Genomic DNA, 12,500 nt, shown 5'->3' with positions numbered 1-12,500 from the left:
AATGCCCTGGTAGGAACCTATGTTTCCAGTAAAATGTACTTGTATAGCCCAAACTATAAACACATTTTTCTATTAAAAGGTTCTATACAAAAACGGTTTTAATTAGATGAACATGCCCGTCTATGTATTCCCTTTAGTTTAAAAAAAAACCATCCAGATTGGACATGTACTTTTTGATTTATTCACGTTTTGGTGATTTTGAATATATCCCAAGATGGCGGCCAAAAAAGGTCAACTAAGGCCTTGAGGCCAGATAGAGGCATATAAACTGGTTAGGGGTGTTTCTACTTTAGGCCTGTATGTCCCTTCATCCCATGAGAAAGAGTTTATCATTTTAAGCCTCTTAGTTTAATGTCATTCCCTGAAAATGTCATATTTACTGCTGAGGTCAACTGAGGCCTTGCAGCATTGTGTGACCTCTGCTGCCCAGATAGAGGCATATAAACTGGTTAGGGGTGTTTCTACTTTAGGCCTGTATGTCCCTTCATCCCAGTTGCACGGATGTGTATCCTCATCTGCATCCAGCATTTGGCTACCTTAGGAGGGTCATATTTACTGCCGCCGTTTACCCTCGCTTCATCGAGTTCACACACTTTCGTGAGCAAACACAGCCGATAAGGCGCGACTTACAAGGGTCTGCATGCTGCGGTCAGACATCCGCAGCGGACGCCCAGTCGAGTCACGCGAGCGTCAGTATGAGCCTTTTCTGCGATTACCTACTGCGCATCAGTAGCCCCAGGGGCAGGATTCCCTGAGGACTTTACAGAGGGCTGTTACACCCGGCTATCAGCACGTGCTACGCATTACTTGCAGGAGACTTAAACCAGTGGCTGTATACGTATCACTAGCAAAACCATCGGCCGGACCTTGACGTGAAACAACGGAAGAAAGCTGCTTCCAGTTGTATCATTTCCTTACCCGTCAGCCCTCTCAGACGAGCTCCAGGGACCACCACCTTCCTTCTCTTGTTTCCTCACTCGCGTGAGGGGGCCACAGTCACCCTGAAGGTGATGGGAGTGCGAAAGAGAAGGTGGACTCGCCCCATTGATTACTCTTTAGGACGAAATCCAGTGGGATCCCGGACTGTCTGTAGGCTGGTCTACGGTGAATCTCTGGTCGTGGAGTTTTCAATCACAATGACCGCGCACCGCCCTCCCTCCTCGGGGTGTACTAATGGTGACAGTATTGATCCTGAATCTCATGCCCACCTCGTGTCAGGCATGAGCCTCCTTGCAATGCCCTATCACCGCGGGGCCTATGAGATCACCACCTCGGGTCTTCGAACGTAGGGGAGACAAACACACATATAATGTGTGAGGTCCCGCTCTCAGGCAAGCCTGAGGCCTGATAGTGCCCGCTAATGACCAGTCACATGCCATTCCACTTCATGCTTTTTTACGAGCGTGGAGAGAGCTCCCACCATAACGTGTAGAGTCTCGAATCAGGCGAACCTGAGCCCTGGTAGTACGTGGCCGCAAGACACAGGTCATCCCTGTTTAATGTTCACCCTTGGTGGGCAGCGTTAAATTCAAACCACGCGGTTTAGAGCTGTCCGAGCAAGCGGGGGACGCAAATCTTTGTTTCATCACAGCTTTCTGTGATCAGACTGACACCACAATACGCTTAATCAGCCGTCCCCCATGTCTCGGACCTCCCCACCCATTCGTCTCTGGGTTTTCCTTTCCGCTCAAATTGGTTACCCGCCATTAGGCTCTCAATTTCTTTGTTCCCCTAGTGCGGACTTCATACCGGAGGGGACCTTGGGCTCGAGCATGTTGCCATGCGAGCCCTCACTCAACCCACCCATATCAGCCGGCCTAAGGTGTTGGATCGCCCCAGATTCGAGTTTTCTTTGACCCTGCACTGCCTGCAGGGTCCTTCATTCCCCTAGTGCGGACTTCATACCGGAGGGGACTGTGGGCTCGAGCATGTTGCCATGCGAGCCCTCACTCAACCCACCCATATCAGCCGGCCTAAGGTGTTGGATCGCCCAAATTCGAGATTCCTTTGACCCTGCACTGCCTGCAGGGTCCTTCGTTCCCTAGTGCGGACTTCATACCGGAGGGGACTGTGGGCTCGAGCATGTTGCCATGCGAGCCCTCACTCAACCCACCCATATCAGCCGGCCTAAGGTGTTGGATCGCCCAAAATTCGAGATTTCTTTGACCCTGCACTGCCTGCAGGGTCCTTCGTTCCCCTAGTGCGGACTTCATACCGGAGGGGATTGCGGGCTCGAGCATGTTGCCATGCGAGCCCTCACTCAACCCACCCATATCAGCCGGCCTAAGGTGTTGGATCGCCCAAAATTCGAGTTTTCTTTGACCCTGCACTGCCTGCAGGGTCCCAGTGCGGACTTCATACCGGAGGGGACTGTGGGCTCGAGCATGTTGCCATGCGAGCCCTCACTCAACCCACCCATATCAGCCAACCCAGGGTGTTTTGATCGCCCAAAATTCAAGTAAAAAGGCCACCTCTGTCGGGTGTCGCACGGGTAGGGTTTGAAGACGCCCTACTAGAGGGCTCCTTCCTTACCTCACCGCACTAACCCGCCAGAGATGGCGACTTATCACCGGTACCAACATGATTTCCCTTCCAGGCGTCCTGCTTGTAGGGGCTGAAGAGGTCCTTCTAGAGGTCCCCTCCCTTACCTCCTCGCGTTGGCCTGTAGGAATTGAATTCCCTGCACTCCGCTGTGTTCATCCCTGCTGCGCCCAAGGGCCGTCTCAGCTTTGAGTCTCTGAACCTAGAGGGGACAACACATTTGCGTGTGCCGTCTCGCACTCAGGCAAGCCTGAGGCCTGGTAGCGCCAGCTAATCCAACTGCCACTCCACTTCGTGCTCCGAGGAGCGTGGAGAGAGTTCCCACCATGACGTGTAGAGTCTCGTGCTCAGGCGAACCTGAGACCTGACAGTGGACTGCTGTGCGGCCATCTCTATGTAACGTTCACTCTCGGCGAGCCGAATCCCTCTCAACCCAACAGTTCGTTTCCAGCAAAATTGCAAAGTTTTTCGGCCACCCCTGTCGGGTGTCGCACGGGTAGGGGCTGAAGAGGTCCTACTAGAGGGCCCCTTCCTTACCTCACCGCACTAACCCGCCAGGAGTGGCCATTCGACCTATCCGTTTGCACGCTACAACAGTATATGATTAGGAAGGCCCATTCAGACTCCGCAGACATTCATCCTCTCCCTAAGCTGCTATTGGGGTCACCGTTTTACGGGTGTCACGCAGGGTAGGAGTTGGGAGAGCCCTTCATCTAAAGCCTTCTTCGACTTTTCTCCACTTCCTCCCCCGCCCCAATTAGCGTTATACGGTTCCACCTTCTGACTTTCGTTCCCTTATTCTAATCCCCTTCTTAGGGATGTACTTGACTTGGATAGCGCCCTCTTTTCGACTGAACCTCTTTCAGAGTTCGTAGTAACCCCTGGAGTCCGGGGCTGAAATCGATCTCTGGGCAGAAATCACATCGCGTCATCACCCACCTTGGGCCTTCGCGATGCTTTGTTTTAATTAAACAGTCGGATTCCCCTGGTCCGCACCAGTTCTAAGTCAGCTGCTAGGCGCCGGCCGAGGCAACCCGCCGGAGACCCCGCGTAAACGGAGCCAACGAGCACCGTAGCTGGGGAGATCCGCGAGAAGGACCCGGCACGCGTCCAGAGTCGCCGCTGCCAACCACCAACCAAACCCCCACCGATCCACCTTCGGAACGCCGACGGACACCACCCCAATGAATCCCCATAAGCAGCCCCTTGCGAGACCACAAACGAGAGCCCACGAGATGGGCCGCACAACGAACTTCCAGCAGTGGCGAGAGAAAGGAGGCGGAGCAACTGCTCCCCAGCCGCGGCTCGAGCCCAGCCCCGCTTCGCACCCCAGCCCGACCGACCCAGCCCTTAGAGCCAATCCTTATCCTGAAGTTACGGATCTGACTTGCCGACTTCCCTTACTCTTATGCAATACAACCAGGTACTATAACCCTTATAAGGATCTATAAACCTTTCATTCAAACTTGATACCAGCTACAACTGAAATATCTAATGTACTACATATGCTTCAGCAACCATCCAATGTAACACAGGTCTTTTTAATTTGTTGGCCTGCAAATTCTATCCGTAGATCATTCACTCTGATACAGCGCGCCCACTTATATCCCAGTAGTACTGCACTCACTCTAAATTTACCCAAAGTAAATATCCATTTATACTAGAAAAATGTCCTCATGCACACCAGTACACAGCATTCATTGTTACATTGCGATCCTGCTCACACACACACTAGTAAATTCCTTTAACCAATCTGATTCACTGTCATTCAAACAACTGGGTACGTGTTACACCAACCGACCCATTTAGTACATTACATTAGTTGTTATACCATAAGAGCGATCGATCAGTTCAAAATTGCATTTACCACTATGTATTCCTCATGATCCTTTACCAATATAAATTTATAGAATTTGGTTACTTACATCAAACAGGTGTCTCACAAACTAAATTTGGATAACGCCAATGTGCAGAACTTTAGTTTTTTACAACAGGTGTCTGCATACCTTTTTTAGTTGACCGGTCAGGATTTGTGAGACACACCGTCCGACGACAGTACTGGCCAATCGGCTGGCACACCAATGTCCAGCGAAGTCCTTCACCAGATCACGTTCGGGGTCACCAATTGTCAGGGTGGCGTCAATTCGAATCTGGTATCGGGAGAAATATGACAATGAGTCACCGATTGTATGCTATGTATTTTTATTAGCTAAGCAATAAGTGGTAAATGCAATTTTCGTATATACGGGCTCTCTGTCCCACCTCGCAGGGCAAAACAGAGAACTGACTTGTTCCTGACAAAGATATTGCACTTGTGAAGGTGGTAAATGATCTTTTAATGGCATCAGACCGAGGCTCTGCATCTGTCCTCGTGCTCCTAGACCGTAGTGCTGCTTTTGATACCATCGATCACCACATTCTTTTGGAGAGATTGGAAACCCAAATTGGTCTACAAGTTCTGGCCTGGTTTGGATCTTATCTGTCGGAAAGATATCAGTTTGTCCCTGTGAATGGTTTGTCCTCTGACAAATCAACTGTAAACTTCGATGTTCCTCAAGGTTCCGTTTTAGGACCACTATTGATTTCACTATATATTTTACCTCTTGGGAATGTCATTCAAAAACATAATGTTAACTTTCACTGCTATGCGGATGACACACAGCTGAACATTTCAATGAAACATGGTGAAGCCCCAAAATTGCCCTCGCTAGAAGCATGTATTTCAGACATAAGGAAGTGGATGGCTGCAAACGTTCTACTTTTACACTCGGACAAAACAGAGATACTTGTTCTAGGTCCCAAGAAACAAAGAGATCTTCTGTTTAATCTGACAATTAATCTTAATGGCTGTACAGTCGTCTCAAATAAAACTGTGAAGGACCTCAGCGTTACTCTCAACACAAACACCCAATTTCTACAGTCAAAACAGGTTTTGATGGAAGGGAACCTGGTGGTACGAGAGGATGAGTGTGGGCCTGTTGTGCCTCCCCCTATCCCTCCCTCTTATCTCTCGCTGTCTGAGGGACTCTTAAGGTTCCTGTGCGGATGGCTTGGTTCGTGCCCTCCCGAAGCTGGCTGTGGTAATTTAAGCCACGCTATGTTTATGTGTGTATTTGTTTGTGGCCTCTGGCCCACTTCGCTGTCCCTCTGTCCAGTACGTACCGTTGTAGCAGGCCCAGTGTAGTGGCGTGTAGCCCTGGTTGTCTGTGATGACGGGGAGGGTCCACACTGACTGGGCGGTGTGTAGGAGCCACACCAGCACCCCGATGTGTCCGGACGCCGCCACCAGGTGGACATGGCTCCGCCCCTTACCTTCCCGAACCAGGAAGCTGGCACTGTTCTTCACTCCTCGTGACCCGTCACCGCCTAGGAGGAAGGGAATGCTGTTCATCGACTACAGCTCGGCATTTAACACCATAGTACCCTCCAAGCTCGTCATCAAGCTTGAGATCCTGGGTCTCGACCCCGCCCTGTGCAACTGGGTACTGGACTTCCTGACGGGCCGCCCCCAGGTGGTGAGGGTAGGCAACAACATCTCCACCCCGCTGATCCTCAACACTGGGGCCCCACAAGGGTGCGTTCTGAGCCCTCTCCTGTACTCCCTGTTCAGCCACGACTGCGTGGCCACGCACGCCTCCAACTCAATCATCAAGTTTTCGGACGACACAACAGTGGTAGGCTTGATTACCAACAACGACGAGACGGCCTACAGGGAGGAGGTGTGTGGTGTCAGGAAAATAACCTCACACTCAACGTCAACAAAACCAAGGAGATGATTGTGGACTTCAGGAAACAGCAGAAGGAACACCCCCCTATCCACATCGATGGAACAGTAGTGGAGAGGGTAGCAGTTTTAAGTTCCTCTGCATACACATCACAGACAAACTGAATTGGTCCACCCACACAGATAGCATCGTGAAGAAGGCGCAGCAGCGCCTCTTCAACCTCAGGAGGCTGAAGAAATTCGGCTTGTCACCAAAAGCACTCACAAACTTCTACAGATGCACAATCGAGAGCATCCTGGCGGGCTGTATCACCGCCTCGTACGGCAACTGCTCCGCCCACAACCGTAAGGCTCTCCAGAGGGTAGTGAGGTCTGCACAACGCATCACCGGGGGCAAACTACCTGCCCTCCAGGACACCTACACCACCCGATGTTACAGGAAGGCCATAAAGATCATCAAGGACAACAACCACCCGAGCCACTGCCTGTTCACCCCGCTATCATCCAGAAGGTGAGGTCAGTACAGGTGCATCAAAGCTGGGACCGAGAGACTGAAAAACAGCTTCTATCTCAAGGCCATCAGACTGTTAAACAGCCACCACTAACATTGAGTGGCTGCTGCCAACACACTGACTCAACTCCAGCCACTTTAATAATGGGAATTGATGGGAAATGATGTAAAATATATCACTAGCCACTTTAAACAATGCTACCTAATATAATGTTTACATACCCTACATTATTCATCTCATATGTATACGTATATACTGTATTCTATATCATCTACTGCATCTTTATGTAATACATGTAACACTAGCCACTTTAACTATGCCACTTTGTTTACATACTCATCTCATATGTATATACTGTACTCGATACCATCTACTGTATCTTGCCTATGCCGCTCTGTACCATCACTCATTCATATATCTTTATGTACATATTCTTTATCCCCCTACACTTGTGTGTATAAGGCAGTAGTTTTGGAATTGTTAGTTAGATTACTTGTTGGTTATTACTGCATTGTCGGAACTAGAAGCACAAGCATTTCGCTACACTCGCATTAACATCTGCTAACCATGTGTATGTGACAAATAACATTTGATTTGATTTGATTTGATTTGAGGGGTTCTGATACACAAGACAACAGGTCATATTACAAACTGGTAATAACCAGGCTGTAATAAACAGAGAGGATAAACAGAGAGGATATGAGCAGATTGCTGGACGACTATAACCTTCACATGAACAGACAGATTTCAAGAACAGTGGTGTTGGTAGATGACATCCTCATGATGTTAACACAGCAGATAATAAAGAATTTTGGGGCTGAGGCCATCGAAGCCTGTCACCTGCTAGCTGTGTACCTGGCTCTGGATAGAAGTCTCCCCTGTGCACTGATCTAGGATCAGCTTACCCTCCCTAGATCCTCAATCATTAGTGGAGAACATGACAAAAAATGACCTTAGATCAGTGTCTCGTGGGCATTTTCACACGATACCATGTAACATCCCTAGAGTGGACATTGTCGTCCTAGCAACATGACCAAACAAATGGCCATCTTGGTCAGGAAAACTTTTTAATTACAGAAGCTCTATGTGATATCCTTATGTCTACCTGCAGCGTGGATGGGGGTCCTCTTCAGAGTGAAGTCTTTAACCAGGATGGAGGCTTCCTGGTTGATGAGGACGTCAACACACTCCACATGGCTTTTTAAGGCAGCCAGGTCCAGAGGGGTGCGCCCCTGGCTGTCCCTCACGTCTAGATCCAGCAGAGACTGAACCAGGACCTCCATAGCATGGTGGTGACTGTGGTACGCCTGAATAGATATTCACTCTTAATATAATCAATGTCCTAGAGTAGACCCGTGGTACGCCTGAACAGAAATACAGTGCTAGACCTCTAAAGTAGACCAGAGTCTTTCAATCGGGAGCCCATTTTTGCTCCCGCCCAGCATCAACATCGGAGGTTCCTGCCAAGCGTGGGATTGAGAAACAAACACTCTACTTCTCCTCTGAGGTTGATTAACTCAAATGGCAAAATAAGGAAATCATCCTCATCATCACTGTGTAGAATATGCTTGTATTTTACACTAATCAGGAATAGATCGGAATATGGTGTGTGAGTCTGTCTGGACAGTCAACTTCCTGTGGAAAATCTAGACCATGCTTGCATCCCAGATAGCACCCTATTCCCTATGTAGTGAACTACTTTTGATCAGGGCCTATAAGGATCTGGTCAAACGTAGTGTACTAAATAGGGAATAGGGTGCCATTTGTCATATGGAGACCACTACAGGAGCAGGTAGGCTTTACTCACAGCGAGGTGTAGAGGGCTGATGGGAGGTCTGACATCACAGTCGTTCAGGATGTCTGTCCCTGAGGTTTCAATTAGTTGAGGAAAGAGAAGAACGGCCTGTTCAGACTTGGAAAAAGAACATCAAGAGTGACGATGCGTCCACGACAAACATGCAGCCACACCTTAAAACCTACTGTTGGGTTCTGAGAATATGAAATATACTAATTCATGTCACTGAGGGAGAGAGCTTAATGTATAACGTTTACATTATGTCAGGATATGTTATTGTTAGCCATCAGGCATCCTATGGGTGGGATCCTCTGGGATGAGAAGAGACACAGTCTGGTACCAATCACCATGTCAGCCTTGAGTTGGGGAGGAGTGAGCACTTTGAGGTAGCGGTCAGGTCAGATGAAGTGAGGAAGAACAGATATCACTATGGTTCTGTCTAGCAACAGAGATGCATTGGCTGTTTAGAGGTGTAGGAGGAGACTCAGCATAGCAGAGAGGATTAAATATCAGTGCTTGTGTGAATATGTTTTTTGTCTAATGCAGCTGTCTTGACCCTCTGGGAAGAATACACTTGGTTCAAGCATTCATAGTGTCCGTCGAGTTTTTACTCTGAGAATTAGAACCTAACAGTTGGCACTGCGAGCAGGGTTCACCGGGATTTGCAGTCGAACTAGAGATTCCGAATCAGTGAAACAGAAACAAGGTCGGCACAGTTCCTACACCCGTTATCACTAATTCTGACATCTTGGGGAGATGAGAGTCGTAGGCTGAACCAATTATAGGGTACGAACCTAGAAAGCCTGAGCTTATTCAGTAGTCCCATTGTATTACGACCGGTCGTAGCTTTGTGGTATATGGTAAATATCTGCCTATCAGCAGCCAGTGATATTTGAACAGATTGGAGATGACTATCCACTAACAATAAAATCCTTCATTAGTGAGGTTAGGTTACCATGCTTGTCCTGCCCCACAGCTGTCTTTGCAGCCTTCTCCAGGTCCTCAGATACTTGCTGGAGTCCATTACAGGATGTCTGTCTTCACTGAGCCCTTATTGCAGGTTAGGGGCCAGCATCCACTGAATGTCCTTCATATGACGAGACACTCCTACAGAGCAAATGAGGAAAACATGATATATTAGGATTTATGTTAGTAGCAATAGAATATCAATTTTATCTCATTTCATTACAGTCCCACATATTTATTTATGTATTGATCTATGTAAATAAATAAATATATCACACCTGTAAAACTTTGAAAGACTATAGTGTAGAGAGCGATTTTCTAGGTTAGCCCAGCTTTCTCCTAATATCGTAAAACATTTGGGAACTGTTTATTTCCCCCTAATATCTTTGAAGATTACACCTAAAATAATTAGGCCTACTTCTTTCTACTGCTGATCTGAGACCATTAGGGTTAATCATTACAGATATAAATGCAATATATGGAGTAGAAAAGATTGCCTGCCCACCAACTTGATAAGAATCAACATATGTTCTACATGGTCTATTTCTATCTGAACGTAACAACTCAATCAAACTTGTTAATTGATCGTTAAGCCATGTTTGTCAGGTAAACGGTCATTAGTGGCCTATATAAGCCTACCTACAGGCCATGGGAAGACATTACCTGTTGATAACACAGATTATTTTCATGATCATGGGAGGTGACCATAGAATTGCTGCTCGTTGTGATGACTGTGGGGGTTGTCAAAGGTTGGTTCACTAATGTTTAAGGGATTTGTTTGGTAAATATGCTTAACTTTATAAGTTGGTTATTAATTATTTGACTAACACTTTTATTCTCATTATTTATGATTCACACTTTGCTATCCTATGATGTTTCTTGTTGAACTCAACTGTTGGACACTTTCTCCTCAGTTTCTTGTTACCCTGTTGGAAAGTCCCAGAAAAGACTCTCTGCAGAGGAGACTTGGAGGTAATTGTTTATTTCCACAACCCTTCTAGCTATGTTCTTTGTCACTGTCTATGGTGCTGATGTGTTTGACACTCATTCAACAGCATACTAACTCTGTCTAAATAATGCTGTCAAACCTTTTGCTTGTGTACCTTAACCTAAATTTTTCAAAGCTGTCATCAAATGACGTCTCTATTGAGGATGCCCTGGCCTTGCTCCGATCCATAGGGTCTGACGCTAAACAAGCCAGAGAAGGTACGGCCTGAAACATATACTTTGAAACCTGTTGGGTTCATGTTGCTCAAATTGATTAGCAATTTGGCCTAGACCGTAACTCAACAGATGTGTTGCTGTAGAATACCCAACTGTTCCTTTTGTTTTTTCTTCAAGAATATTTAGAGACCAATGAAGTAGAATCCCAAGCTTCCCAACCTTGGTAGCTCTCCAAACAAATGATGCCCTGTCCCTCTGAGGAGAAGCTCATCCAAATGTCCTCCGCCCTGCCCCTCTGATGCTATCGCGACCGGCCCGGTGTGAAACCTGCCACCTCTGCTCGTTGCGATGACTGGCCCGGGTTGTCAAAGCCACCTCTGATGTTTAAGGGATTTGTTTGGTAAATATGCCACCTTATGAGTTGCTGCGATCCGGCCCGTTCTTTTATTCGCTACCTAATGATGCTGCTATTTTGCCCGTGAACTCCAACTTCTGACGCTGCACTTTCTCCTCAGTTTCTTGCCACCCTGTTGGAAAGTCCGTCTGAAGCAAGCCACCTCTCTCTGCAGAGGAGACTTGGAGGTAATTGTTTATTTCCACAACCCTTCTGAGCTATGTTCTTTGTCACTGTCTATGGTGCTGATGTGTTTGACACTCATTCAACAGCATAGAGTAACTCTGTCTAAATAATGCTGTCAAACCTTTTGCCCGTGTACCTTAACCTACTGATTTTTCAGAGCTGTCATCAAATGACGTCTCCATTGTGCATGCCCTGGCCTTGCTCCGATCCATAGGGTCTGACGCTAAACAAGCCAGAGAAGGTCGGCCGCCACATATACTTTGAAACCTGTTGGGTTCATGTTGCTCAAAATTCGATTAGCAATTTGGCCTAGACCGTGTAGAACAGATGTGTTGCTGTAGAATACCCACCTGTTCCTTTTGTTTTTTCTCAAGAATATTTAGAGACCAATGAAGTAGAATCCCAAGCTTCTCCAAACCATGGTAGCTCTCTGGCAAATGATGCCCTGTCCTCTGAGGAGCGCACCTCTGACGGCCACCTCTGCATGGCCCGTCTGGCGACCTCTGACGACGCCACCCCGTCTGACGCTGCGACCGGCCCGTCTGACGACGCCACCTCTGACGCTGCGACCGGCCCGTCTGACGCCACCTCTGACGCTGCGCCGGCCCGTCTGGCGACGCCACCTCTGACGCTGCGACCGGCCCGTCTGGCGACGCGCCACCTCTGACGCTGCGACCGGCCCGTCTGGCGCGCGCCACCTCTGACGCTGCGACCGGCCCGTCTGACGACGCCACCTCTGACGCTGCGACCGGCCCGTCTGACGCGCCACCTCTGACGCTGCGCCACCTCTGACGCGCCACCTCTGACGCTGCGACCGGCCCGTCTGGCGCCACCTCTGACGCTGCCCGGCCCGTCTGGCGACGCCACCTCTGACGCTGCGACCGGCCCGTCTGGCGACGCCACCTCTGGCGCTGCGACCGGCCCGTCTGACGACGCCACCTCTGACGCTGCGACCGGCCCGTCTGCCACCTCTGACGCGCGCCACCGCCACCTCTGACGCTGCGACCGGCCCGTCTGGCGACGCCACCTCTGACGCTGCGACCGGCCCGTCTGGCGACGCCACGCTCTGACGCTGCGACCGGCCCGTCTGGCGACGCGCCACCTCTGGCGCTGCGACCGGCCCGTCTGGCGGCGACGCCACCTCTGACGCTGCGACCGGCCCGTCTGGCGACCTCTGACGCCACCTCTGGCCCGCTGCGACCGGCCCGTCCCCGTCTG

General features: G+C 49.2%; 1 pseudogene; it reads left to right on the top strand.

The window, feature by feature from the left end:
* The first annotated feature begins 11,108 nt into the window (after positions 1 to 11,108).
* Positions 11,109 to 12,460, top strand: LOC135573438 (polysialoglycoprotein-like; annotated as a pseudogene).
* The last annotated feature ends 40 nt before the right edge of the window (positions 12,461 to 12,500 follow it).

Source organism: Oncorhynchus nerka, linkage group LG9a (assembly GCF_034236695.1).
Source record: "Oncorhynchus nerka isolate Pitt River linkage group LG9a, Oner_Uvic_2.0, whole genome shotgun sequence".
In the NCBI taxonomy this organism is placed as follows: domain Eukaryota; kingdom Metazoa; phylum Chordata; class Actinopteri; order Salmoniformes; family Salmonidae; genus Oncorhynchus; species Oncorhynchus nerka.
This window is presented reverse-complemented; position numbering and strand designations above follow the sequence as displayed.